The 26,282-nt window shown below is 46.3% G+C and overlaps 1 long non-coding RNA gene across 1 annotated transcript in view; it reads left to right on the plus strand.

Annotated features, from left to right (window-relative positions):
* Nucleotides 1–974: 974 nt before the first annotated feature.
* The window catches only part of LOC109296577, a 52,871-nt gene continuing 27,563 nt past the window's right edge, over nt 975–26,282 (plus strand). The window contains exon 1 of the long non-coding RNA XR_002096989.1: nt 975–1,096. This is a non-coding gene — a long non-coding RNA (uncharacterized LOC109296577). The remainder of the gene's footprint in view (nt 1,097–26,282) is intronic.

Consider the following 26,282-nt stretch of genomic DNA (forward strand, 5'->3'; position numbering starts at 1 on the left):
AGTTTCATAGCTCTGCTTGGAATACCAACTCTCAGTAACCATAATGAGATTTTACTAACCAGCAAATGTGTTTGAAGTTATGGAATAGCATCATCCCCACAGCAGGGGAAAAGCCAATCAGTTCCTCTCTGTAGCATTTGCTAGGATCTTAGGAAGTAGCTGTCCATCCTGATCATTTAAATAATAACAGTAATATCCAGATGTGGAATGAAAGCATCTTCTCCCTGTCAAACATTTGGAGTGATTACATGAAATACATGCTTGCCTTTGATACTTCCATGGAACTTGCCTACAGAGAGTTAGGAAGAGGTGAGCAGACTAGTGACTCAGCAGGGACAAGATAAATGACAGCCTTTTACCCTTCCCCAGTGGCAGGGCAGCAAAAGGCCTGTGAACAAGTAGGTATATGGCTTCAGTAGGGCTTTGCATCCTTCTCACAAGAACATTGGGCTTACCCAAGGGTTCTTGTTTCCTATAGGTGCTTGGATCCACAGTAATGCTCAGGGGTGGAGTTTTCCATGTGTTCATCACCGGCAAGTGTCGCACCAATCAGCTGATTCTGCTTCTTTCGGCACTTGCGTCAACCATGCACACTGGCTTTCAGTACAAGGACCCCTTTAAGTGAAAACAATGTTGTCACCAAGCAGATAGCCACCCAGCATTCCTCCTTGCTCAGACTCAGAATGAGGTAGATGTTTGGGAGGTGGACTGGTTAAATTGGGGTGGGCAGGTTGGTCTTTTAATGATGTACAGCTTTAAAATTCATCACAGCAAGCAGAACTGCTGAAAAAAAAATCCTTCCTGGCTGTATTTTGAATGCAGAAATGCTGTACACTGTTGTCATTCCTCTTCCTCTGAAGGGTATAGGTGGTAACCCTATCCACCATAAAGAATTTAATTTCCTGTTGGTAGCTGTAAAAGTTCCATATGAAAGCAAGGAAACAAGGCTTACAGCTTGTTAACATTGTTGGAGTATCCTTTGTCGTAAACACAGAGATCTTGTTTGCAGGGAGGATGTATCACTAAACTGGAACAGTTCCTGGCAGATCACCTCTTGATAATGGGAGCTGTCGGCGTAGGAGTATCCTGTCTTCAGGTGAGACCCATGGACCCATCATATGGTGGGCCCTCATTCCAATCCATTTCATGCAATGTAGAGGAAGGATGCAGCTCATCATGCAGCTTTGAGACTAGGTGATCTGAAAAAATAACTGGTATCTATTGCCAGGCTTCAGCAGACAGGAATCAGAGAAAGAAAGTTTTCAAATCTGGATCCATGTTTGCTGCAATATGGGTTTCTCCCAGGTGCTGACCTAGCCCATATGGTCTTCCAGCAGTGTTTTCCTTGTTGCTTTTGTTTTATTAAATGATAAATCAGTCATTGCCCTGAGAACAGAAATTTTCTAACTGAGTGGCTTTTGAGGCCAACCTAAGCCATGACATTTATTTAATATTATTTATTTTTTTATTTTTAGAAAAAGCGAGCAGGTATTGGTCTAGAAAGATAGCATGTAGGGAAAATATTTAGGGCACAAACAGAAATGAAATTTGTTCTGCTATTGGCCCCGTTTGCTGTGTGATTAGCTCTAAAGTCGTGCCCAAACAGATTGTGCAACAAATTAAGCCTCGTTGTATGAGGCTTCAAATGAAACCACTCCTAAGTGGAGCGACATAATTAATTTTGGTTTGCTCCAGCTGTATCACAGTGAGCAACAGCTGCTGTTTCTGAATGGAGGTCCCCTCTTGAATTTTCTCAGCCCCACTGGAGCGGGTGGGGGGCAAGTATTGGAGCTCCCCACTCCAGCAGGGCTGAGAAAACCCCAGAAGACCTCCTTACCCTGCCTTTTCCCCCACTGCCATCCAGAGATAGCAATGGGGCAGAGACAGGGAAAGATGACGCCTCTCTTCCCCAATTGGCTCCAAGTTGGAACTTATGTTTCCACCCTTCCAATTCAACAACTAGCATCTGTTGGATGGGAGGGATCAGTCTAACTCATGGTGTTTCCTATGAATTGCCGTGAGTTAGACCTGGGAGCTGCACTTCTGTCTGTGCCCTTACAGAGTGAATTAATATAATACCTTTCCTTCAGCTCCCATGAAAATGAGCCAGGGCTTTGGATGAATGGTGCTCTTCCAATACCAGCTTTGGAGTGCTATTTTCCCTCAGGACTCTATTTCCTGCCTCTACGTGGAGAACTTCATTTAGAACACAGGGCTGCATCTACACGAGATGTTTATTGCAGAGTTGACTGATTAACTGCGCGGTAAGCATCTCAGCATCTACATTGTGCCCCAGTTAGGGTGCCCGAAACTGATAAACTCCATAGCAGGGTTGACTTGTAAAATACAAGTATTACCCTGCTGCAGGATTTTTTCATGCACAGCAGTGCATGTGCAGACACTGCTCCGGCTGGCTGAGACACAGTGTGCTTCAGTGTGGGGCTAGCCGGCAGGCAGCCCCCATGCTGAATCACCCTTATGCCCTGGCCAGCCGCTCTGCAGCATGGGGAGCCCCATGGGAGCAACCAGCCTTGGGCTGGCAGGCTGACCTTCCAGGTCCCCTGCCAGCCCAGGCTGCTCTGATGGAGCACCACATGCTGAGCACAAATAAACTCTAGAGCAATATGTTCTGGAGTTTTTGCTCCTGAGCGCATGCTCAAAAAAGAACATGCCTAGAAGCAAAAAACTGCCAAGCAGTAAGCATCAGAGTTTATTCATGCATATTAATCGCACATGTAGACATGTCCAGGTTCTCTTCCAAACTTGCTGTCTAGGTGAAACAGGTAATTGAAAAAGGGAATGGCAGATTTCAGGTCTCTAAAGACAGCACCAGTCTATACTACTCTTGTGGCAAATTTCAGGAAGGTAATATACAATTAGAAAGCTGTCTGCCATCAGCTGCAGTGGAGGTAGGGGATCAGTGTTCTTTCCTCCTATGATGTTTTTGTTCCTCAAAATTTTATTCATAAGAAATATTATATTTACTTGCATACTATATGCACCTTTTCCCCAAAATCAGCCTTTGAAAACCAGGATATGTCTTAAACAAGCTGAGTTTTCTTTGCTGGAATAGAAGTATGGAGACACTGCTGCAAGGTGGCTGCTAGGCTTCTCCCTCTGCCATCCTCAGGGAGAGAAGTGGCAGAGTTCACCGCTGAAGGTCACAGTTACAGTGTTAACCTTTTCACAGCCACAGTCACTTCAGTCAGGCTCCCCTGCAGTCAGCCATGACTGGAAAATGTTTTTTTCTGCCTTCCTAAAGTGTTTGTCTTATTTGATGGCATGCAGTGTACAAGAAAATACAGTCAACATTTTTTACTCCTACTGCCCTTTCCATATGGTCTCAAAATATTATGAAAAGTGATGAATTAGCCCTGACACTTCTATGAAGCTGTAAAATATTATTATTCCTGTTATGATTGTGCCTGGGCAAATAAGCTGTAGTGCTGGGTTGTATATAACCATAGAACAAAGATAGTCCTGGTCCTACAGAGTATATAATCTTAATATTGGCCTCACCTTTTAGACACAGGAGCAGAGGCATGGGAATTGCAAGTACCCTGTTCAAGGTTACACAGTAAGTTGCTGGCTTTGGGAACAAAACCCAAAGTTTTCCTGCCTCCTGCTTCTGTGTTTTAAGCAGCTGACAATGCTGATCCATTTGAAAAGATTTCCCCCCATACAGGAAGACATTGTTAGACTCCCTCTCTGTCAGGTTCTTTATCTAATCTCACATGCTGCCTTCATTTCAGAGGTAGATCTATATGTACTTTTCCGCTCAAAGAGCCAGCAAAGCTTCCCTTTTATGTTTAACAAACTGGAAACTCAGTAAAGGGAAAAGGACAGGAAGCATTAGGTCTGCCTTAGATCAGAGATATTTGTAGAGAACAGGAGACATATCAGAAATTCCATGCTAACCCTGGAACAGCTAATTTAATATCACTTGCTGTGTAGGGGCTTGCGGCTAGCAATCATGGACATCCTTGGCTGCTTATTTCCCTTCAGTTCTTTGTTATCACCAGGTGCTCCTAATTCTGTGGCTTTCAACATACAGGAGCCATTTCAAAACATACAGAGTCAATCCCAGTACCTCTGATGTAGAAATGTAGTTGGATGTGGATCTCTGTCATGTCTGCTAATTGTGAATTTGTCACTCAGGGGAAAGATCATGGATTCATTTCTCTCTTTCTGTGCTTCCCATAGGCATAACTTAGGTCTCTTGCAGTACACAACAAAACAGGGAATATGGCCCCAGTCCTGGTTCAGGTTATCTTAACAGCTGTGATCCAGGAGAGCATTCCTCATACTGCCCAAGCAGGTACTAAGCCACCTTCCAATGTATGCAGTATAAATAAGCAGTAACAGGGTGCATCTACATGTGCAATTAATGCAACACAATAAACTCTGGAGCAGTTCAAGCAAGAATAAACTGCTCCCAGGTGCAGCATCTACACATGCTCCCAGGATGGCAGCAATTTGAGCCAGGGCAAGGCAGGGCCCCCCAGCTGGCTGGACTGACCAGGCATAATTTATACCGATGGTCGATATCTACACATGCATTTCAGCACAGTAAATTACTCCACTGTAGAATAGTACTGTCCCCAGCAGTACTATTTTACAGCAGAGTTCATTAGTTTATCATGCCCTAATACCAGCCCACATGTAGATGGTGATGCTTTACTGCAGAGCTAATTAGTCTACTCCTCAGTAAAGTGCATATGTAGATGCACCCACAGAGAAGCATCTGAGATGTCGTAGTGTGCTTTTGGAAATCCTCCAGAGTCTATAAATTGCAAGAAAATACACTATTCTATTCCTAGATGTGACTTTTTTCACATGGGGAAATGCACTATTGCTAAACGTGAGTCTCTTCTTTCCGCCTGAGAAATGACTGTGGTAAAGTGACAATGGATTGTAGTGTCCACCACTAAAAATAAGATTTCATCGTGAGGTGTGTTAGATGAATGGGAAGGACTTTCAAGTGTGAATGTCAAGGGCTTTTGTTCTTGAATATCAACAGGTGCTTAGCCTTCACAATGACTTTTTGTGCACTTCAGTCTGACCATGTAATATTTTATTGAATTTACTACCTCAGCTTGGAATAGACCATTTAAATAACCTTAATGCAATTTTACCAATGAGCAAATGTGGTTGAAAGTACAAAATAGCATCATCTACATGGCAGAGGGAAAGCCAGATGCTTCTTCTCTCTAGCCACCACAAGGGCCTCAGGTTTAATGAGGGAGTGTTCATTGTGGTCATTCAAAAATAGGGCAGATGGGAGGGAAGAGCCAGGATTAACAGCTCCTCATTAAACTTGGTGGCTACAAAAAGGAAGCATCTGGCTTTCCCTCTGCTATGGAGAAGATGCTGTTTTGCACTCTTAACCACGTTTGCTATGGGTAACCAATGGATGTGAAATAGCTCAGCTTTAGTAAGGCTTTTGATGCTATTTCCCCTGACATTCCCAAAAGCTAAGGAAACATAGTCTAGATGACATTGGTATGAGGTGGTTGCACAACTACTAGTATAATCATGTTCAAAGACTAGTAATCAATGGTTCAGTATCAAAGTGGGGGGAGATATCACCTGGTATTCCCCAAGAATCTGTCCTGGGTCCTATATTGGTCAGTACTGTAATTAATAACTTGGATGATCTAGTTGAGCATTCTTTTATTGGATTCATGTATTACAAGCTGATGGAGTAGGGTACTTGTAGGTTCTTTAGAGTACAGACTTAGGATTCAAAATGACTATGATAAATAGGAGAAACATGTTTTGAATTAAATGGGATAACATTCAGTTAAGGCAAGCATAGAGTCTTGGAAGGTATAGTCTTATGCACAAAATGGGGAATCAATGGCTAGGCTGAAGTATCTTGAGTTTCTTTAGTCTGGAGAAAAGAAGGCTAAGGCAGGGTGTGATAACTGTTCAAACACAAAACATTTTGTTACAGAAAGGATGACCATCAATTTTATTCTATGTCCACCAGGGACAAGACTAGGAGTAAATGTGCTTGTAACTGCAACCAACCAGGGAGATGTAGGAAAGATATTAGAAAGAACTTTCCAATCATGGGAGAGATTAAGCATTGGAGCAGATTGCTAAAGAGGTTGTGAAATAGCTGCCTTGAGAGTTTTTAAGTGCAAGCTGGACAGATACTTAACTGGGATGGTTTAAAGGGCTTAGATTAGATGACTTTTTGCAGGTCCTTTTTAGTCTTATTTTTCTATGGTTCCCCTAAAAATAATATTTTTTCCGTTTTGCTGGATTAAATGGACCAGATGTTGTCTTACTTTTAGAAGCTAAGGAGTCCTAAGCCTGACTACCTTTGGATGGGAGACACCCTTGGAATCCCAGGCTTTTTATATACAAGCTAAGGCATTGCAGACAAATGATTAGGGAATAATACATAATGATAACTGAATGAGTGGCAAGACTTCATTCAGCCCTATATGAGCTGAGCAGGTCAAAAACAAGAAGAGGGACTCTGAGGTACAGCAGCCTCCCCAGCACAGACATAATAAGTATATATAAAACAAGAGAAAGCTTTGTGTCTTTATGTGTTTGAGCATTTTGAGTCTCTCGCATAACATACCTACTGATATGCTGCTTGAGTATCTAATTTTGTCTTTAGTGTTATTGTTCCATAACAATATCGACGCTCGCATTGTTATCTTCAAGGGATACAGATAAGCTGCTTACAAGCAAAAAATAAAATGTTTGTTAGTCCCAAGCAGAGGGACTGACAATGTTGACAGTTTTCTGGATATCAGCTAACATTCAAGTTGTCCCCTGACTAAACTGGTTTGTGTCCAGTCTTTTGGCAATATTTTCTTGCTATTGCTCCCACTTGTCCACCTCCACATGCTCTGTCTGATGCAGCATTGGGCTGCGCTGATACTGTGGAAAGCTCAGTAGATCAGACTGGCAGAAGTGGATCCAGAATCTTGCAAAGAGTGATGCAGGAACAGCACCCAGCACTGCAGAGGTGGCTGTACCCTTCCCTTCCTCCACTCCATCCCCACACTGGGATGGGCAGACCATGTTGCAGGAGCAACAATTGGGGACTTTTTTTAAGTCCTCAAAGGATGTGTCTACATGTTCATTAATGCACCATAGTTATTGCACATGAAGTTTGGTACTTACATAACAAAGTACTAATTTAATGCGTAGTAATGGGTGCTGCTGCACAGGAGCATCAGCACGTGGGTTTTTGTAGATGCTAACTGTGCAGTAGCCTAATACTGCACAGTAGCATATTAGTATGGGTTTTGCCTGGCACGCTACTGCACAGTGTTATTAGGCTACTGTGCAGTTAGTATCTTCTGTAGCCACACCCAAAGCAAGTAAAAATTCTACCCCCACCTCCCCTTTCTTGCTCAAAGGCATATCCATTCCCTTCCCCTTCCCCACCTCCCCTGCCTGCTGCTGCCACTGTCCTCACTATCTTGGGGGCAAGGGATGCTCCAGAACCATTTCTACCCAGCTCCAGCCAGGCTCAGCCTGGGGTTGTGGTGGCACCGGGCAGGGATCCCCCTCCCCATGCCTGCTCCCAGGTTGTTGGGAACACCTAGGGAGACCAGGCAGGGAGGAGGAACCCACCTGACATTACTGTTGTCCCAGGCTTTGCCCAGTCCCCACACAGACTTGCTGGAATGGGCAGGACCAGCTCTGGAGCCTCTCCCCACCCCTGGGTCAATGGGGACAGCAGCAGCTTGTGGGGAAGTAGGGAAGGGGAGAGTGGGCAATGTGCCTCTGAGCATGGAGGGGAAGCAAGAGAGGGAATTCTTACGTGCTTGGGGGCTTAAAAGCCCTCAATTGCTCCTTCTGCAGCGCAGCCAGACAGAAGGTGAGGCTACAGCACTGCACTACTTCTGGATCCATCCCTGGACCATGATTTAGGCAACACTGATATAATACCACCACCACTCCCCCCATAATACCACCACTCACTCATGATCAGGGATCCTGGTTTTCCCTGATAAAAAAATCACAAATTCTCTGATAAAAACTCCAAAATCTGCAATTAAAATGAAATGCCACTCTCTCTCTTTCTCTCTCTCTCTCTCTCTCTCTCTCTCTATATATATATATATAAGGTGTGTGTGTGTATATATAGATATAGATATCAAGTGAACACAATGTTTTATTGATATATTTACAATTTTAAAGCAATTTGGAAAATGACCAGTGCTTCAATCACGTTAATAAAATAAATTCTAAGTACCTATAAATCTTGATATTGGATTTTGGGATTTTTATCATGGAAAATCAGAGCTTACTCTACCTGCTTTTAGCTCACCAGCACGCAGGTGCAGGCCCCTCACTCCCCACCCACAGGCCCCTGCCCCCCTCCAGCCCTGCCAGAGGGGGCCCCCAGCTGCCAGGGCTATGCGTCCAGGAACCTAGTTCCACAGCCCCTGCCCCCTGCAGCAGCGCTCGAGACCCAGCTGCTGCCTGTGGAAGCAGCTGAGGCCTGAGTGGGGAGCCCAGCTCCCCTTCCCCCACAGGCGCCACAACCGGAGCAGAGCCTGTGCAGGGGGATGGGTGCGGGCTGCCCACTGAGGGGTCAGGTGGAGGTTGAGACTGGCTTCTCACCACTGTGCGAAGTCATGGGGATGGGAGGACCTGTGCCCCTAGATCTGTGCGCGGGGCAGAGGCAGGTACGGGCTGCCCGCTGCAAGGTTGGGCTCCTCACCCTGCTACCCTCCCTGGGGCCTCTGCAGCCCAGCAGGTGGGACCCAGCATGGCAGGTCTGGGCAGAGAAGCTCCTTTCCACCTCTGCCAGCCCTGTGCTGACCTGGTGACATGCATCCTGCCTGCTTGGCAGCAGCAAGGGGCACAACCCTGCACCACCATTTCTGCTGCTGCAGGGCAGGCAGAGGGCACCTTGCCAGGGCAGCACGGGGCTCACAGCAGTCGCAACAAGCTTCCCTGCCTGGCCTCACTCTGCCCTGCTGCCCTGGGTCCCACCCACTGGGCTGCAGATGCCCCGGGGTAGGGCAATACGGTGGGGAGCCCAAGCCCACAGCGGGCAGCCTGCACCCGCCCCATCCCACATGCAGATATGGGGGGCACGTGCCCACCATGCCTCCCCAGACCATGTGCAGAGGCGAGGAACTGGTCCCCAAATAAGCCTCCCGCAGCCCACTGGGCCTCTGTGGCCGTGCATTGCAACCCCAGGCCACAACCCCACACACTGCCCAGTTGGGCAGCAGCCCCAGCTCCAGGCCTGCCCTAGCCAACTCCCTCCCTGTGGGGGCCTCAATTCCCTCCTCCTGCCAGACTTACCTTTGGGAGCTGCTTTCCAAGCTGCCTGGCAGCCATGCACATGTATGTGCACATGGTGTCCCCTACCTGACCGCCCTCCTTCCGCTCTCCCCAGCCCCTTGCAGAGAGCTCTTTGCAAAAGAGCAAAATCCACGTTTCTCTGTTAAGATGAAAATCCATATTTTTCTAAAAAGGTAAAAGCGAAAATCTGTGGTTTAAACCGGGATCCCTCCTCATGATACACTACATCTGTCTGCCACTGATTTTGGTAGGTAACATGAGAGGGGGGTAATATACTACAAAGGAAAATTACTTCCCTGTATTTCTGTCTACTGTAGTTTTTTCTAATGCTATCCTCATGCCAAGTCTATTCCTTCTTCTGGGGAGAGAGTGCACTCCTTCAGGATCAGGCTTGTGAAGATAACCATTCCACCTCTCTGGAGCTATATAGGGAGTATTTCCCAATAAATGGCTTTTTTCTTGTTCTTTCCAAGACTTTTATCTGCTTCACAGATTTACTTTTCCTGCTCAGTACCTTTTAACAACCTCATTTGATCTAACACTAAAATAGTCCATCATAATTTATCATACAGAGGCATGTGTATTAAAAAAAACTAATGCAGCTATTTCCCAGTTCATCACACATAGCAATAATTTTCCTTTTGCCCCAAATAAATATAGACAGACAGAGTTGTGTACTTTGGTGAAGTATTGAAAGGGAAGATTTTAAAAACTATATAAACCATGAAATTCAGAGATCAGCTTTGAGGGTTAAGTGTAACATTATCCCTGCTGTAGACACAATGACATAGGGCCTTTCAGTGCACAGTCCTACATGGCAACACTGGGAATTATTCATAATGTGCACAAGGGTAGATACTGTTTAAAAGCATTTTTTTTTAGATTAACAGCCCTGTTAGTACTCAACTTTTCTAAGTATGGACAAGACCTGCTCAAAATGGTGTGAACTTACCTAGAGAGATCAGAAAGCTTTTCAGCTATACCAGACCATAGTGATGACCCTAACACTTGTTTATGTTTTACCCTAATCCCTATTGTGACCCTAACCCTATTGTGATGACTCTAACCCCTATTGGGATGACCCATACACAATAGGTATTTGCCAATGTTGGTATTAGCTCATGGAAAGACTCTTGTTGACTTTTTTAGGGCTTGAGTACCAGTCCTTCTTGCAGTATTTAAGCTATTTTCTATTGAACATATAGGAGAGTATAAGGCAGGAGCAAGCAAAATATGGCCCACAGGCTGGATCCGGCCACGAGGAGATTTCTTCTGGCCTGTGGCTGAATGAATTGTATCCAGGCTGGCCTGCAGCTGCCCCTGCTGCAATCCACATGAGGCCAAGCCCCACCCACTCCCACTGGGGCAGTGTACTGCACTCCCGCCCTCGCCCATAGGAGGGCCCCAGCCCCAGTCTTGACCAGCACACACAGCTTCTGGGCGGGGCTCCTTTTGCCACTACTGCAGCCCACCAGGGAACTGCTCTGCTCCTCCAGCCTCCAGTGGCATCTCCTCCTGTCCCTGCTGCAATACTCTGAGCAGCAGGTAGGGGAGCTGCAGGAGGCAGGGGTGGGGAGATGGGAACCTGCAAGCTGAGCAGGAGCCCAGGGCCAGTGGGAGTGCAGGTGGTGGGAGCACAGGGCCAAGGTGGGGCAACAAGAGCATGGAGCCCAAGGCACCATGAGCATGGGACCTGAGCCAGCAAGAGCATGGGCCAGCCCAGCTCCACTGAGCAGGTATCTCTGTGGCTCACCTGCAGCTCCCAGGACCCAAGTGGGAGCCATGCATGATAGAGCCGGTGGGCTGGCCCTGCTCTCTGCCATCACATGCAGCTCCCAGGACTCAGCCAAGGCAGTAGGGAGCAAGGTTGAGCCAGCCCAGCTCCATCATGTGAGGCTCCGTGCCACTCCTGGCTGAGTCCCTGGAGCTGCACATGGACAAAAATATTTTTTGAAATAAAATTAAAATATGTTATAGTAGATGTTTGATTTTTAGTATATGAGTTGGATTTTTTCTAGTTCCAAGATGGCAAATCTGCTTCCCGAAAGGAGTACCTTCTGATGGCAAAGGTCAGAGGTTAGGGGTGGGACCTAAGATGGCTACGAGGGGACAGGACTCCTGTCAAGGGGTAGAGCTACCCTTGTGGCCCCTGACAGCTCACCAGAACTAATTAAGTGGTCCTCCAGCTGAAATAATTGCCCACCCTTGGTATAAGGAAACATTGCTGGTACAGGAGTAACTCTATATATTGACTGTTGGGGCACATTGTTAACACATTCTGTTGGCCCGGTTGTGTGTCCCATTATTTGCTGTTCAGTCATGGAAGAAAAGATTAACATAGTGCATACACAAACCTCTACCAGGTAGAGTTCAGGTTGTGATAAGAACCTTAAGACTCAGTTCTTCAAATCTGGGAATTGTCAGTCTCTGATGTCAAGTTCCATTGATGTAGTTTATTGCCTTCATTGTTCTGTTTGGTTGTTCAGCAGGGAGGGAGAGCTAGTAGAATAAGCATTCTAACCATCAGAAAATAGCATATCTTGTGTTTTGTAACATAGGTACCTCGCAGACACTTCTTTGACACCCATGGGCCCTGTAGTAGAATGAGCAGATTGCACATTTAAACCTGGAATTCAGTCTTGGAGTTCAGGGGCTGCCAATATATTTGTATAAACACATAATCCTATGAAAGACAAACATTGCAAACAGATGCTAAAAAACCCCCAACTTTAATTCTTGTTTTGTCTCCTTACTGATATCTCCCCAGGTGATATTTTTAGATCTCTCTCAACTCATCCCACTCACTACTTATAAAAAATAAAGCAGTAAGTTTTGGTAACAAACTGTGAAATGGCTTTTCTTGCACTGGATTCTGTTGCCATTTGTTAATTTCCCCCCACATCTCCACCAAGACAGGTAAATAGAAATGATTTGTCATCCCTCGTTTGAAGCAGCTCTCTTGCCATTCTGTGCAGTCAACATTTTAGAGCTTTATGAAAAGGAGGAATGTGGTCTAGTGGTGAGAGCAGGGGACACTGGATATGGATAGACAAACAGACAACCACGCACTAGCTAATAGGGGGCAGGGCATTTATTGTGTGATAGAATCATAGAGTCATAGAAAATTAAGGTTGGGTGGGACCTCAGGAGGTCATCTAGTCCAACCCCCTGCTCAAAGCAGGACCATCCCCAACTAGATCATCCCAGGCAAAGCTTTGTCTAGCCAGGTCTTAAAAACCTCCGAAGATGGAGATTCCACAACCTCTCTGGGGAACCTGTTCCAGTGTTTTACTATCCTGCTAGTGAGAAAATTCTTCCTAATGTCAAACCTAAACTTCCCTTGCTGCGACTTGAGACCGTTGCTCCTTGTTCTGTCTTCACAGCCACCACTAAGAACAATCCAGCTCCATCCTCTTTTGAGTCCCCTCTCAGTCTTCTCTTCTCCTGACTAAATAAGCCCAGTTCCCTACTCGCCCCAGCTGCTGCATGCTCACTGCCGGTATGCCTGCCCTTATCCCAGGGGTGGGCAATTATTTCGGGTGGAGGGCCGCTTACTGAGTTTTGGCAAGCCATCGAGGGCGTTTCACCCACCTGTCTTAGCCTGTGGTTATCAGAAGGCAACCTGTGGTAATTTACTCCTCTTTCCCTGAGGGCTAATTTAGTGTGGTTTAGTTTCAAGTTAGTGCATGCTGAGAGTGTATATACTGGAAGTTACTTTGAAGCAGCTGGCGCCTAGTAAAAACCCACCCCATTTTGCCCCGTGGTAAATTGCTTGTATGTTCATACCCTGAGTCAGGATTTCTGGGCAAAGTTTTTAAAAAAAGCCTACAAGTGGTATCCTGCAGTCATAATTCCATACCCAAATATCTTTGCTCATTTTCCAGTGTCCTGAACACTCAAGGGCACTTCAGGGAAATTAGTGGGAACTACTGGGACCTGAGCAACTGAGAATCAGGATACCAATTTGGGCACTTAGAAATGGAGCTAGGAGCAAACTCAAGGCAATGATTTCTGGAAATCTTGGCTTTGAAATCTAGTGCCAGCTCTGCTGCTACTTCATTCTGTAACTTTTAGTTGTGGCTTCAGCCTTTTCATTTACTAACCATTTAGAATTTACAAATTCATTTACAGAAGGATGAAAATAATGCTCTGGTGAGGTCAGAAGTATTAAATTGCATTTTTTGTCAATTACGGGATGGGAGTGCTCAGCGTTCACAGTGCATAGCTTATTAATTCATGAATAGAATATATCACTTCTAGAGATTTGCAAAACATCCTGGTAGATGCTTTTTAATAGGTAGCTAATCTGTGCCAGATTGTCTGCAGTGTATTGTTTGTTGGATTTTGGTTTTGCTGTCCAGCTGGATGGTATTTTAGGCTGTAGCCATGCCCCTGCCTGGCTGGAGCCATGCTCCCCGTCTGTCTATGTCCACAGCAGCAGCAGGCAGGGGCCATGGCTCCAACCCAAAATGCCGTGGCACACCAGTTGGGAAACGCTGCTGTAGAGCATTGAAGGACATGAGCATAACACTGCAAATAGCTGAATATGCAGATAGTGCATTATATTATACTCTGCTCTAGGTGTGTCTACATGTACATTAATTCGCTGTTGTTACCGCACATTAAGTTTAGTACCTGTGATAACAGGTACTAACTCAAGGTGCAGTAACTGGCACTACTGCACAGTAGCACCAGCACATGGTCTTTTAGTGATGCTAAGGCATAGTAAAGTAATTCATTACCATGTTACCACATTAACACATTACCATGGCTTTTGTCTACTGCGCATTTAGCGTCTTGTGTAGATGTGCCCTGTGGTATGGAAGTTTGCAACCAGGAGCCATCTTTCCCCACACTGCACTCTGCTGTTTTAAGATAGGAAATGAAGATTGCATTAGCCATTAAAAGCAACTACTGGGATTTTTCAGTAGGTAGAATGTAATTACCTATGTTGGTATTTAGCCACAATACTCTGATTGGAAAACCATCCATTGAAAATGCACCAAATCTCAATTTTAGTTCTATGAAAGTTTTATTGGACTGGGGACTGCAGGATATTTTTAGTTCATAGTAAAGTTTCCCTCTACCTACTTGATAAGTGGATTATATATGGCAGGCCTTAGTATAGGTAGATTGTCAGTGCGATGCTGGAGGGAGATTCATCTCATCTAACTAATCTATTACACAGTCATCAACCCAGTTGGGGAAGGGAGGTGTAATCACAGCTGTAAAATGTCTATCCAGCTAACTGCTCTTTACCCCTAGAGAAGTCAAATCCTCCAGGTTTTATAAGTGCAGTTCTTAAATAGGTGCTTATAAAAGCCATGCTTATACAATTCTAAGGGATGCTGGTGGGACCCCTTGCTCCGCTCCTCTAATTGATACAGGAAGGGTAAAAGGAAGAACCTAGTAACTAATGCCTCTGGACTACAGAACTGGGGAGAAGACAAGATGGCAGAACTTCTCCCCTGGCTTGGGAGAGTGGGAGAGCAACAATTAGAGTGACCTTTAAGCCTTTGTGAACTGGCTTTAAGCGAATGGTTTTGTACATATTACTTGCATTACTTACTGCTCCCTGACTGGTGGGAATTTACTAAAGTGGAATCCACAGTGGGTAGATTCCCGTGTGACTTGAACTCTTCCTCTTTAGCTACAGACCTTCCAGTCTGAAAGGTAAGAATGTTTGTACTACACAGAACCTTTATGGCTTCCTCTCTTGTTATTTCAAGCCCCAAAGCAGTGGAATCCCATAGTAATAATTACTTGTAGGACAGCAAAGAAGTTGCACATGGGCAGCAGGACTTTCTTGCTCCTTCAGGGCAGATCCCTCTACTTCTGGGAAGATAGATCCTTGTGTGTGCACTAGAACAACAGTCTTCTGCATATATTCACACACGCGCGCGTGCGCGCTACCTGCAGCATCACCCAGGTACTTCAAGTCACTCCTTTTACCATCGTAATTTTGCATGCTTTTCACCATTCAGTTTCACCCGGGTATATATTCTATTTATATGACTCTCCTATTTTTAGTGTCAGTGTTGTCTTGAATGCGTTACCTATTCAGTTTTCAAATATTTCCACTGATGGAGCCTCAATGCCCTCTCATGGTAGCTGTTCTACTGTCAAATTGCTTTTACAAAAAGGTTTTCTTCCTCACTGAGTTATACTTGCTGCTTTCTAGATGAAGGTCATTACTTTCTAAAACACAGCTGTCATTACTCTCAGACTGAGGATCAGCACTCAGTTGTGTGATTTCCTATCATTTATGTGCACAAAGCTCTCATTTATTTCAAATGAAAATCCCAGTGTTTTGAGAGGTTACTTCCCTAAATAAATACATCTTATGAAAAACTGTATGAATACAGAATTGATTCAAGCAATCCAAGTCCAGAAATGCTGCACATTTATGGATACATAGCTGCTCAGTTATGCAGTTTCCTGCACTTTTACTTAGTGCATGCACTTGATTATGCCATATCATTTACAATTATTTTCCCTTAACTTCCCTCTGATTGGCTGACAGACCTCCTCCAATTATATTATAGGGATTTCACTCCTGTAATGTCAGCATGAACATCTCTGTACTCCTGATTAGCAACTCTAATCCCTTTGACTGTTTCTGAATTTAGCATCTTCAATCTCTTGACCAGGAACAAAAAAATCTACTTAATTTCTTACACTCTTCATTTTTTTTGCCTAGGTGTGTATTTTTCATTGTTAATAATTTTTCTTTTTTTCTTTTAAAAATTGGGGGGTGGGGGAGAAAGTGGGAATAAACCAGTGTGTAAATTGGCAAAATGGGGTATAGTGCACAGTAGACCAGAATGGCTTTCATCTTCTCTAAAGACACCATACACTCAAGAATGGTAATATTTGGCACTCCATAGATCGTCAGATCTATATAAATACAGTTAATTGATCCTCAGAAACACCTGGTAAATCAGCTAAGTCTTATTTCCAGTACTGGGGCAATGACGTTGGTGCCCAGGGGCAAAGCCTGCAGTGGCAGTCTGCCCTCACCCTGTACACAGATCAGGGCGTACAAGGCTCAGCATCCCTACCCATGCTGGCCCAGGAGTGCACACAGTGGCAGGAGCTACCCTCCCCCCGTCACCACACGCCCCAGATGAGCCACTCACAGCTCCATCCTGCGACCCACCCCAGCTGGGCAGTGCTGGTTGGCACCCCTTTGCTTCAGCAGCTGGGGTGGTCGCCCCACTCGCCCCCACCCCACCGCTTGCTACAGCACTGCCTATTTCTGTTTTAAAGGCAGGAGAAAAGAACAGCTTTTAATGGCTAATGAAATCTTCATGTCCTATCTTAAAACAGCAGTGTGCAATGCTGGGAAAGATGGCTCTTGGTTGCAAACTTCCATATCAGAGGGGATTATAATTGAATGCATTATCTACATATAGGTATTTGCATGCCTAACAGTGCTAATATTGTGCAGCGCCCTTAAAAGGGTCTAATGGCACCCAAAGGTGCCTCAATACCCAGTTAAGAATGACTGCTGTAGGGTGTAGGCACCTAAAGAAGAGTGGACAGCACCCGTTAAGATTCAGCCTGGCATGATATGGAGCCATACTGCACTAAGAAACACTCAGAGAAGCACAGTTTAACCCCTACTCCATGGTGTACTGAAGGAAGTGAATAGTCCCCACATACTGTACAGCCTACCTCAGTGGTAAGTGCCCTCTGGGCTACACTTGCAAGAAGCAGTCTGGGGCTTCCTCAAGAGCAGGTGCTGCTTTTATGAGTGGTTTTTGCCAAAGGAGCATGGCTGTTCCTTCTGCACAGCTATGAAGAGTTTCAGCTGCAGTTTGGGCTTGCCTTTTCCAAGACTACAGAATGAAGCAGAGGAGCAGCCATTAAAACACAAAAGCCATTGGAACATAGGGCTATGGACATTAGACCCATTAAACTTTGCTGCCATTCTATATTTGGATAACAGGTGGGTTGCAATTTTCCATAAACCTTAGTCTGTTTGTGCAAGGACCTTGTTACACAGTAATTCTGGGCGGCTCCCGGAGCTTTTAACTCTTGGATTGTCAGCACACTAGCACCTGATACTAGTTTTAAGCACTTGTTAGGCAGCTCAAAGTGACGCCACTCCAGAGCAGGATTATCTCTGATCCGTGTTCCCCAGCTCCTGGTACACTAAGGTATGGCCACTCTAAGCTACACCTGAGTGTAAACAACTCAGCCCCCCTCACTCCTGATTCAATCCCCCACCTCCCGCACTTGTGGCTCCCCCCACTCTCTGTCCCAGGGCTCAGCCTAGAGAAGAGCAGCAGCCCAGTAGTGGCTCAGGCCAGGCAGACAGGCAGGTTAACTAGGGTTACCATATTTTCAGTTCCAAAAAAGAAGGTACCTATCATGTCAGGGGAGGGGGGATATGACTATGGGAGAACAGTGCCCTGCCCATTCTGTTCCCCCCCCCCGGCCACACCACATCAGGAGGCCTGGCCATGGCCCAGCTCCCCCTCCCCCCCGCAGCATCTCCTGGGCACTCCCCTGCTGGAAGCATGGGCACCAGCCATGTTGGGGGGGAGCCCAGCCATGGCTCTCAAAAGCCCCCCCCCTTCACCTGTGGAAGGGGGCAGGCAACCCCTGGCCCCCCTGCCCTGCTACCTCCCCAGCTCCCCAGCCCAGACTTACCTGTCTGCAGCTCCCTGCCTACAATCGCCCCTCCCCCTGCTCCCACCAGCAAAGCAAAGCAAACACCCAGACATTTTGACAAACCTGCCTGGATGGAGATAGGAGGACTCAAAAAGAGGACATGTCCAGGTGCAGTAGTCTGGGGCTGACTTGACCTGTAAAGACTGATGTGAAAAAGGCATTGAGTACTTAAGCCTTTTCCCCATCATCGGACCCACACTTCCCCTGACCTCCCTCTTGTTGCTAAAATATTTGTAGAAACCCTTGTTGTTACCCATCACATTCCTTGTTAGCTGCAACTCCACTTGCACTTTAGCCTTCCTGATTTCATCCCTGCCTGCCCAAGCAATATTTTTATACTCCTCCCTAATCATCTGTCCAAGCTTTCACTTCTTGTAAGCTTCCTTTTTGTGTTTAAGCTCACTGAAGAGTCCTCTGCTAAGCCATGCAGGTTGCATATTATATTTGCTATTCTGCCTGCACATCAGGATGGTTTGTTCCTGTGACCTCAGTAAGGTTTCTTTAAAATACAACCAGCTTTCTTGGAGTCCATTTCCCCTCAGATTGGCCTCCTAGTGGATCCTGCCTATCAGTTCTCTGAGGGAGTCAAAGTCTGCTTTTCTGAAGTCCAGAGTCCTTACTCTGCTGCTCGCCTTCCTTCCTTTCCTCAGGACCCTGAACTCAGTCATCTTGTGGTCATTGCTGCCCAGATTGCCATCCATTTTTACATCTCTCACCAATTCTTCCCCATTTGTAAGCAGCAGATCAAGAAGATCACAGCCCCTAGTCTGTCTCTACAATACTTGCACCAGGAAGTTGTCCCCAACACTCCCCAAGAACTTCCTGAATTGCCTGTGCACTGCTGTATTGCCCTCCCAGTGGATGTCAGGGTGATTGATATCCCCCACGAGAACCAGGGCCCATGATCTGGAAATTTCCATTAGTTGTCTAAAGAAAGCCTCATCTAACTCATCCTCCTGGTCCGGTGGTCTATAGCAGACACCCACCACAACATCAACTTTGTTGCTCTCTCCTCTGATCTTAACCCAGAGACTTTCAGCAGGCCTTTCTCCAGTTTCATCCTGGAGCTCTGAGCAATCATATGGCTCTTTTACATAAAGTGCAACTCCTCCTCTCCTTCTCCCCTCTCTCTTGTTCCTGAACAGTTTATACCCATCCATGACAGTGCTACAGTCATGCGAGCTATCCCACCAAGTTATTCCAATTACACCATACTTCCTTGACTGCACACTTCTTCCTGCTTGTTTCCCAGGCTCCGTGCATTCACAGACAGACACCTGAGATAACTAGCCAATTGCCCTACTTTCTCAGTAAGAATGAGGAGGCCTCCCCTGTTGCCTCCTCCTGCTTATGCTTCCTCCAAGTCACCCACTTCCCCCTTACGTCAGGGCTTTGGTCTTCATCCCCTGGCAAACCTAGTTTAAGGCCTTCCTCACTAGGTTAGTGAGCCTGTCTGTGAAGATGTTCTTCCCTCCCTGACGGGTGCATCCTATCTCCTAGCAATCTGTATTCTTGGAACATCATCCATGGGCAAAGAAGCCAGAGGCTTGCTGGCGACACCTCCTGTGCAACCATGCATTGATCTGCAGGATGCATCTACTGCTGCCTGGGCCCTTCGCCTTGACTGGAAGGATTGAGAAAAACATCACGCCCAGAGCCCTGTAGTCACTCTTGATTTGCACAGGGTCACCCCTGGCAGTATTGTTGGTGCCCGCATGGATGAGCAGCAGAGGGTAGTAGTCAGAGGGTTAGATGAGTCTTGGTAATCCTTCTATAACATCTTAGATCCAGGCTCCAGGCAAGCAGCAGACTTCCCAGGACAAGAGGTCAAGCCAGCAGATGGATGCCTCCATCCCCCTCAGAAGGGCATCTCCAACCACCACTACCACCCATTGCTTCCTCTTTGTGGCAGTGATCTCAATCCTTCCGATCTTGGGAATTCCTGAATGGGCTATGAGGCTCCTGCAGCTCCCAAGCCATGTGGCTAGGCAGCAGGCAGGAGTGCGGCCCCCTGCTGGCTGGACTGACTGGGAACAATTTACTCCCAGATCAGAGTCTACACGTGTGTTGCTGTGCAGTGAATAACTCTGCAGTAGAATACTTGTATTTACTTGTATAGTACTTGAATTTATAAGTACTACCCTGTTGCAGAGTTTATTAGTTTCCTGAGGCCTAATAGTGTACACATGTAGACACAAGACATTTGCTATGGAGGTAATTAGGCAACTCCACAGTAAATGTCTCCTCTAGATGCACCCAGTCACATTGGGGTAAAACCAGTGAGGGGAAGCAAAGGGATAAGAGAGGGGGACATGAAAGGTTGAGGTCTTTTTAAGGTAGTGTATTTATATGTGGGTGAAAGATTAGAATGGAGAGATGGTTAATGTTGTCCTTTTGAGAACTGAGATATACATCTTGGGAAGCAGCAAATGTTGCAGGTTCCTGTTTGAAGCAGTCCTCCATGATTGTTAATGAAAGGTTTTTGTTTCTTTTTCAATCAATAGCTTTTATCTCATGAACTCTAAAGATTGTTACAGGTAGCAAAAGGCAGATGCTCCTAGTCTGAACTTGGGTGAGAGGCTGTTTGCTGCAGATTGGTAAAAGTCACTGGGAAGTGTCTTTTTGCCTTTATGGGTCACCTTTCATACTTTCAAGTTTTGTTGGCTATTGCAACTTGGTTGTTAGAGAGTGGTTTATTAGCATTTTCCTTATTATAAAGATAGTCTTAATTCAAGAGGTCACTGTGATCAGAGGAGCAGTGTTTTGTAAGACAGAGCTCAGAGCCAGGTAAATGTGAATCCGTCTTAAAAAAAAAGGAGCAGGAAGGAGATTAATGCGCTTGACAAAGGATAAACCACAAGGAAGTAATAATCAGAGCTGACATAATCACAGTGTGAAATAGGATACGTAATCCTTCTCCATTACCTCTTGGAACATACATTTTGACTAGAGCTCAAGCATTTTCTTTTTACAAGTTCAAAGAACATCATGAAGAGGCACAAGGGAAAACTGGCATTTGGCAGACTAGCTGGAAACATTGATGAACTGACTCAGGGATTGTAAGTCAAAACCTCTAACATAACCCCAGTACTGATTCTGTCTGTCACCTCAGACTAATAACATAGGGCCACATCCAGGACAGCTAGGCAGCCGACAGGTGAGCACTGCAGTGCCTCCCTTCTAGGTAACTGGCCCCCTGTAATGGAATCCAGAACATTTTGTTAGGCACATAAGGTCTCAAAATGAGATCCACAAGGCCTACATGCTGAGCAGAGAGCCACCTAACACTAACATCTGGGGATCTGCTGGGCCCCAGGTGGTGTCTCAAGTCCAGCCACTCAAGTCCAGATTCCCAGCCTGGAGTTTTGGAGCTTGGGGTTTTCCAGAGTTAGGCAATAACTACGAACTTAAGCACCTCCATCTCACTTTAGACACCTCAATCTGAGCCTTAGATTTTGGGCTCTACAGGGAACAGACTGTCTTTATTGTCAATCTTGTACAACCCCAAATATGTCACAAGTACACTTCCCGTAATAGAGAGGAGTCCTTAAGTATAATGTTTCTTAAACGTTTCCAAGTGCTCTGGAACTCCCTCCCCTTTTTGGTCTATCAGAGCCTGAGCCTGAACACCTTCCAGAAGTATTGTAGGACCTTTTTGGGGGGCAGAGCTTCAACAGGAAGGGCTAAGTTTTGGGGCATTTCCTGGGGACTTAATTCTATGTCATATTCAGGGGTGGATCCATGTTTTCCCAAAGGGGGGGTTGGGAGCAGCAACCTTCACTGCAGGGGTAGCTGCACCCCCTGCTCCCAGCTTCTACCCCCACCAGTGCAGACAGACTTCTGAAGTCCCTAAAGCAGGTGAAAATCCCCTCCCCTCCTCTTCCCAGTCTCCCCCACAACTCCCCTGCCTGCCTCTGCTGCTCTCTCCACTGCTCAGGAGCAGGGAAGCTCCAAAGCCAGCCAGGCTGAGTTGAGACTGGACTCAGTTGGGGAAGTGACAGCAGCAACAGGGAAGCTGGAGAGTATTCCCCCCTACCCTTCCTGATCCTGGAGCTGGCATGGAGAAGGGGAACCCCACATCCATCACTGCCACCTTTGTCTTCATCTTCAGCTGAGTGCAGTCCCCTTGCAATGGGGACAGGCAGGCCAGGATGGGGAAGGGGCAGGGAGGGGACAAGTTTTTGAGCAGGAAGAAGAAGGGAGGGAGGATTTTCGGCTGCTTTAGGGACTTTAAAAAAGGCCTTAGAAACTCCAGTGGTCCAGTCCAATCCAAAAAGGTGGTGTGGCTGCACTTCTGCACCACCTTGGATGTGGCCCTATTCATATTATAGATGATTCATAGATGTTTGGGTTGGAAGGGACCTTAGCACATCATCGAGTCCAACCCTCTGCCCTGGACAGGAAAGAGCACTAGGGTCAGACAACCCCAGCCAGGTACATGTCTAGCCTCCTCTTAAAGACCTCCAAGGTAGGGGAGAGCACCCCCAAGGTACGGGAAACCCATTCCAGATTCTGGTAACCCTTGCCATAAAGAAGTTCTTCCTGATGTGTAACCTAAATCTGCTCTCAGTCAGTTTGTGGCTGTTGTTCCTAGATACTCCAAGGGGTGCCCTGGTAAACAGAGCATCTCCTATTCCTTGCTGCCCCCACTTCTCAATGACTTTGTAGGCAGCCACAAGATCCCCCCTCAGCCTTCTCTTGCAGAGGTTGAAGAGATCCAGGGCCCTCAATCTCTCCTCATAGGGCTTTGCTAGCAGGCCCCTAACCATACGAGTGGCCCTCCTCTGAACCCTCTTGAGGTTGTCCACATCCCTCTTGAAGTACTGCACCCAAAACTGGATACCGTACTCCAACTGTGACCTGACCAATGCCGCATGAAGGGGAAGTATCACCTCTCTGGATCTGTTCATCATGCACCTGCTAATGCATGATAAAGTGAGGTTAGCTTTACTGATTGCTTTGTCACCTTGATGACTTACATTCATCTTGGTGTCAACGATGATTCCAAGATCCCTTTCTGCTGCTGCGCTGCTGAGAAGGTCCTCCCCCAACCTGCAAGTGTGCCGGTGATTCCTTCTCCCTAGGTGCAGCACTTTGTACTTGTCATTGTTGAACTGTATCCTGTTCTGTTCTGCCCACTTTTCCAACCTGTCCAGATCCATCTGGATTCATTTCCTACCCTATAGTGTGTTTGCTTTACCCCATAATTTGGTATCATCTGTGACTTTGGACAGAGTGCTTTCCACAACCTCATCCAAGTCACTGAGGAAGACACTGAACAGCACCGATTCAATGAATAGAGAATAGAAGGAGATACCATACTGAAGGCCTTAAAATCCAAGTAGATGACATCTACCTCAATTCCTGCATCTAAGCATTTTGTGACCTGATCATAAAAAGAGACAAGGTTAGTCAGGAAAGATCTACCTGCTATGCATCTGCTGGTTGCCCTTCAGCATTATTTTCTCTACTGGACTCCCACAAATGCAATCCTTAATAATTTTTTCAAAGGTTTTCCTGAGGATAGAGGCGAGACTAACCAGCCTGCAGTTACCCAGATCCTCCTTCCTCCCCTTATTGATAATAGGGACCACATTGGCCCTTTTCCAGTCCTCTGGGACCTGACCTGAGCACCATGGGTGCTGAAACAGGTGTGCCAGTGGCTCTGCCATGACACTGGCCAGTTCCTTCAGTACCCTTGGATGAAGATCATCCAGGCTTGCTGACTTAAACACATCCAGCCCCTCCAAGTGTCCCTTCACTAAGTTGGTGCTAACAGTAGGTGGGCTGGTTTCCCTTTTGTGCCTGTCTATGATCCAATTGGGAGGTTTGTCCTGATTCATGTTCAGGAATACAGAAGCAAAAAACTAATTGAAGAGCTCAGCCTTGTCCCTATATGTCACTAATTGCCCTAGTTTGTCCTGTAGGGGTCCTATGTTACCCTGCACCTTCGTTTTACTCCCATATACCTGAAGGACTACATACCTGAAGAAGGACTTTTTATTATTTTATTTTAGTATTGTTATCTGTCTTCATAGTTTTTCCAGGTTTTATTTTGAGCTGCCCTGAGCCTTGTCTGGGGAAGGCAGCCTATACATTGCATAAATAAGTAACTAAGTTCATACTCTTTTTTTACAATAATGACTGGACATCTGACGTGTCACTGATGTGATTCAGGAAGGACATGGGTACTGCAGTGCTCAGTATTTAAGCATGCTGCTGCCAAGTGTTATCCAACCACTAGTTTGTGCATGGCGCATCCAGGCACCTCAGAATGGGTTCTGCAGCAGCCAGGGTGCTGAGCAAGGAACCTTCCAGCCTGGCCAACTGGGCATGCTGACTTGCACCCACATGTGGCATGGAACCGTGTGCTGACACCCAGCTTTTCTCATTAATACAGTCTGGGAAAAAGGTCCTCTCCCTTCCATTTATTCCAATACTGTAATACAGGGGTCCACAACCTTTTGCCACCACAGACTGGAGCTTGCAACCTGGCCCCTCCCATAGGCTACAGAGCAGTGTCTCTTAAAATGTCCTAACAAGCTGTACATGTATTCTTGTTACTGATCCCCAGTCCCTCTGCAGTGAGGGTAAATGTAAGCACAAGAGAGGAGCAAGGAGGGCTATGCAGTGGGGTGCTGCAGAGGGGATGGGTAGCATAAGGCAGCTGCGTGTCACCTGATAGCCCATGCTACCCTGGAGCAGGTTGGACCTTTGTGGGCTGGACCTTGGTGGGCAGCCCAGAGGCCATAGGTTGCCAATCCTTAGTTTAATGGATAGAGCACTTGCTAATGACACAGGAGATGCAGATTTGATTCCCTCTGCCTGAGGGGATTTGACCTCAAGTCTTTGGCTCTAAACACCAGGCTGTAGAGCAGGGATTACTGCTGTCATATAGCTTCTCAGCCTCTCCTGTTGTATTGGAAACTGTTCCTCTTTGTATACAACAGCTGAATATTCAGGGAAGGGAGGAAGAGAGCCAGGCAGAGGAAGTGTATAGTCCTATAGTTGATGGACTTACCTGGGAGGGGTCAGTCCTGCATTCCAGTCTTTGCTCCCAGGGATTCACATTCACAGTGTCATGGGTAATGAGTGGATGAAGCGAGGACACTCTTTACTCTTTCCTCTGCCCTCTGCTAACTCTCTCAGGTGCCTACCTCAGTGACCCCCACTGTATGGGTTTTTTTCTGTGTGCCTAGAACAGTGGTTCTTAGCCTTTTAGCCACCTGGCACCTCTCCATAACTCCCGTGAACAGAGCAGCATCCCAATTGAATAACTACATTATTTATTTCAGCACTTAACTCATGGGGGTAGGAGGGAGGAACTAGCTCTTAGCTTCCTGCGGAGCAGAGACAATCATGAACTTATCTCCTTGCACTGAAACCTGGCACAGACAAGCCTGTGCTTAGCTTCTCACACAAAGGGAGGAAGTTGATGGCAGAAGCAAGCACTTAGGTCTTCACACAGGGGCTGACAGGAACAAGCGTAAGAGAGAACCTGAGACAAGCTTGCACTTATCTCTTGGAATAGGGGCTGGTCAAGGAAGAGCAAATGCTTAGCTCCTTATCCCGCAGCCTCCTCAAAAGGAACTTGTGGCACCCTAGGGTGCTGCAGCACCCCTGCTGAGGACCACCAGCCCACAATGACATATGTGACCCTCCTTGTCAATGATGTGGTCACTGACAAACTAGAAGGCCATTAGCTCAAATAATTGGCCATTGAACATCCAGTATTACCAAGAAGTTCTACAAGCAAGGGAGTCACAGGAGCCCCAGCCATCCCCCAGGAGGAGTGGTTTCTGGTTTGTACATAAGTGTTGTTAGGTGCAGTGTTGGCCCTGCATGAAGAAATACATCAGAATGTGTGGTGATGATGCAATGTCATCTTGTTGAATATACACATTAGGGCTGTGCAAAATTTCACCGAGCGTTTCATTTTGACACTGTTTTGTCTCATTTTGAGCTTGAAACAGCGAAACTGAAATGAAATGAAAGGCTTTGAAACAGCCTTGAAATGAAACAAAGGCACTCGAAACATTTGGAAAGTTTCAAAACACTTCAAGTTTCAAAGCTGGGCTTACTTTCTGTTTCCCTGCAAGCAAGGAGAGAGAGAGTGAAGAGGGGAGAAGGACTGCTCTGATATTGACTGTGTGGCTGGCCAGTGACTGTGATCCTTCCCTGAGGTCCCTTCCAATCCCAGTGCTCTGGGGGAGGGACAGAAAGACAGCTGTGCCTTAACACACACAGTCACACATGTCACGAGTTTTGCTTGTCAGCAGCTTGAGGTGCAGTTTCCCAGAAACCCCTGC

The sequence above is a fragment of the Gavialis gangeticus genome, unplaced genomic scaffold (genome assembly GCF_001723915.1).
Source record: "Gavialis gangeticus isolate Ggan-Ray unplaced genomic scaffold, GavGan_comp1, whole genome shotgun sequence".
Lineage (NCBI taxonomy): Eukaryota > Metazoa > Chordata > Crocodylia > Gavialidae > Gavialis > Gavialis gangeticus.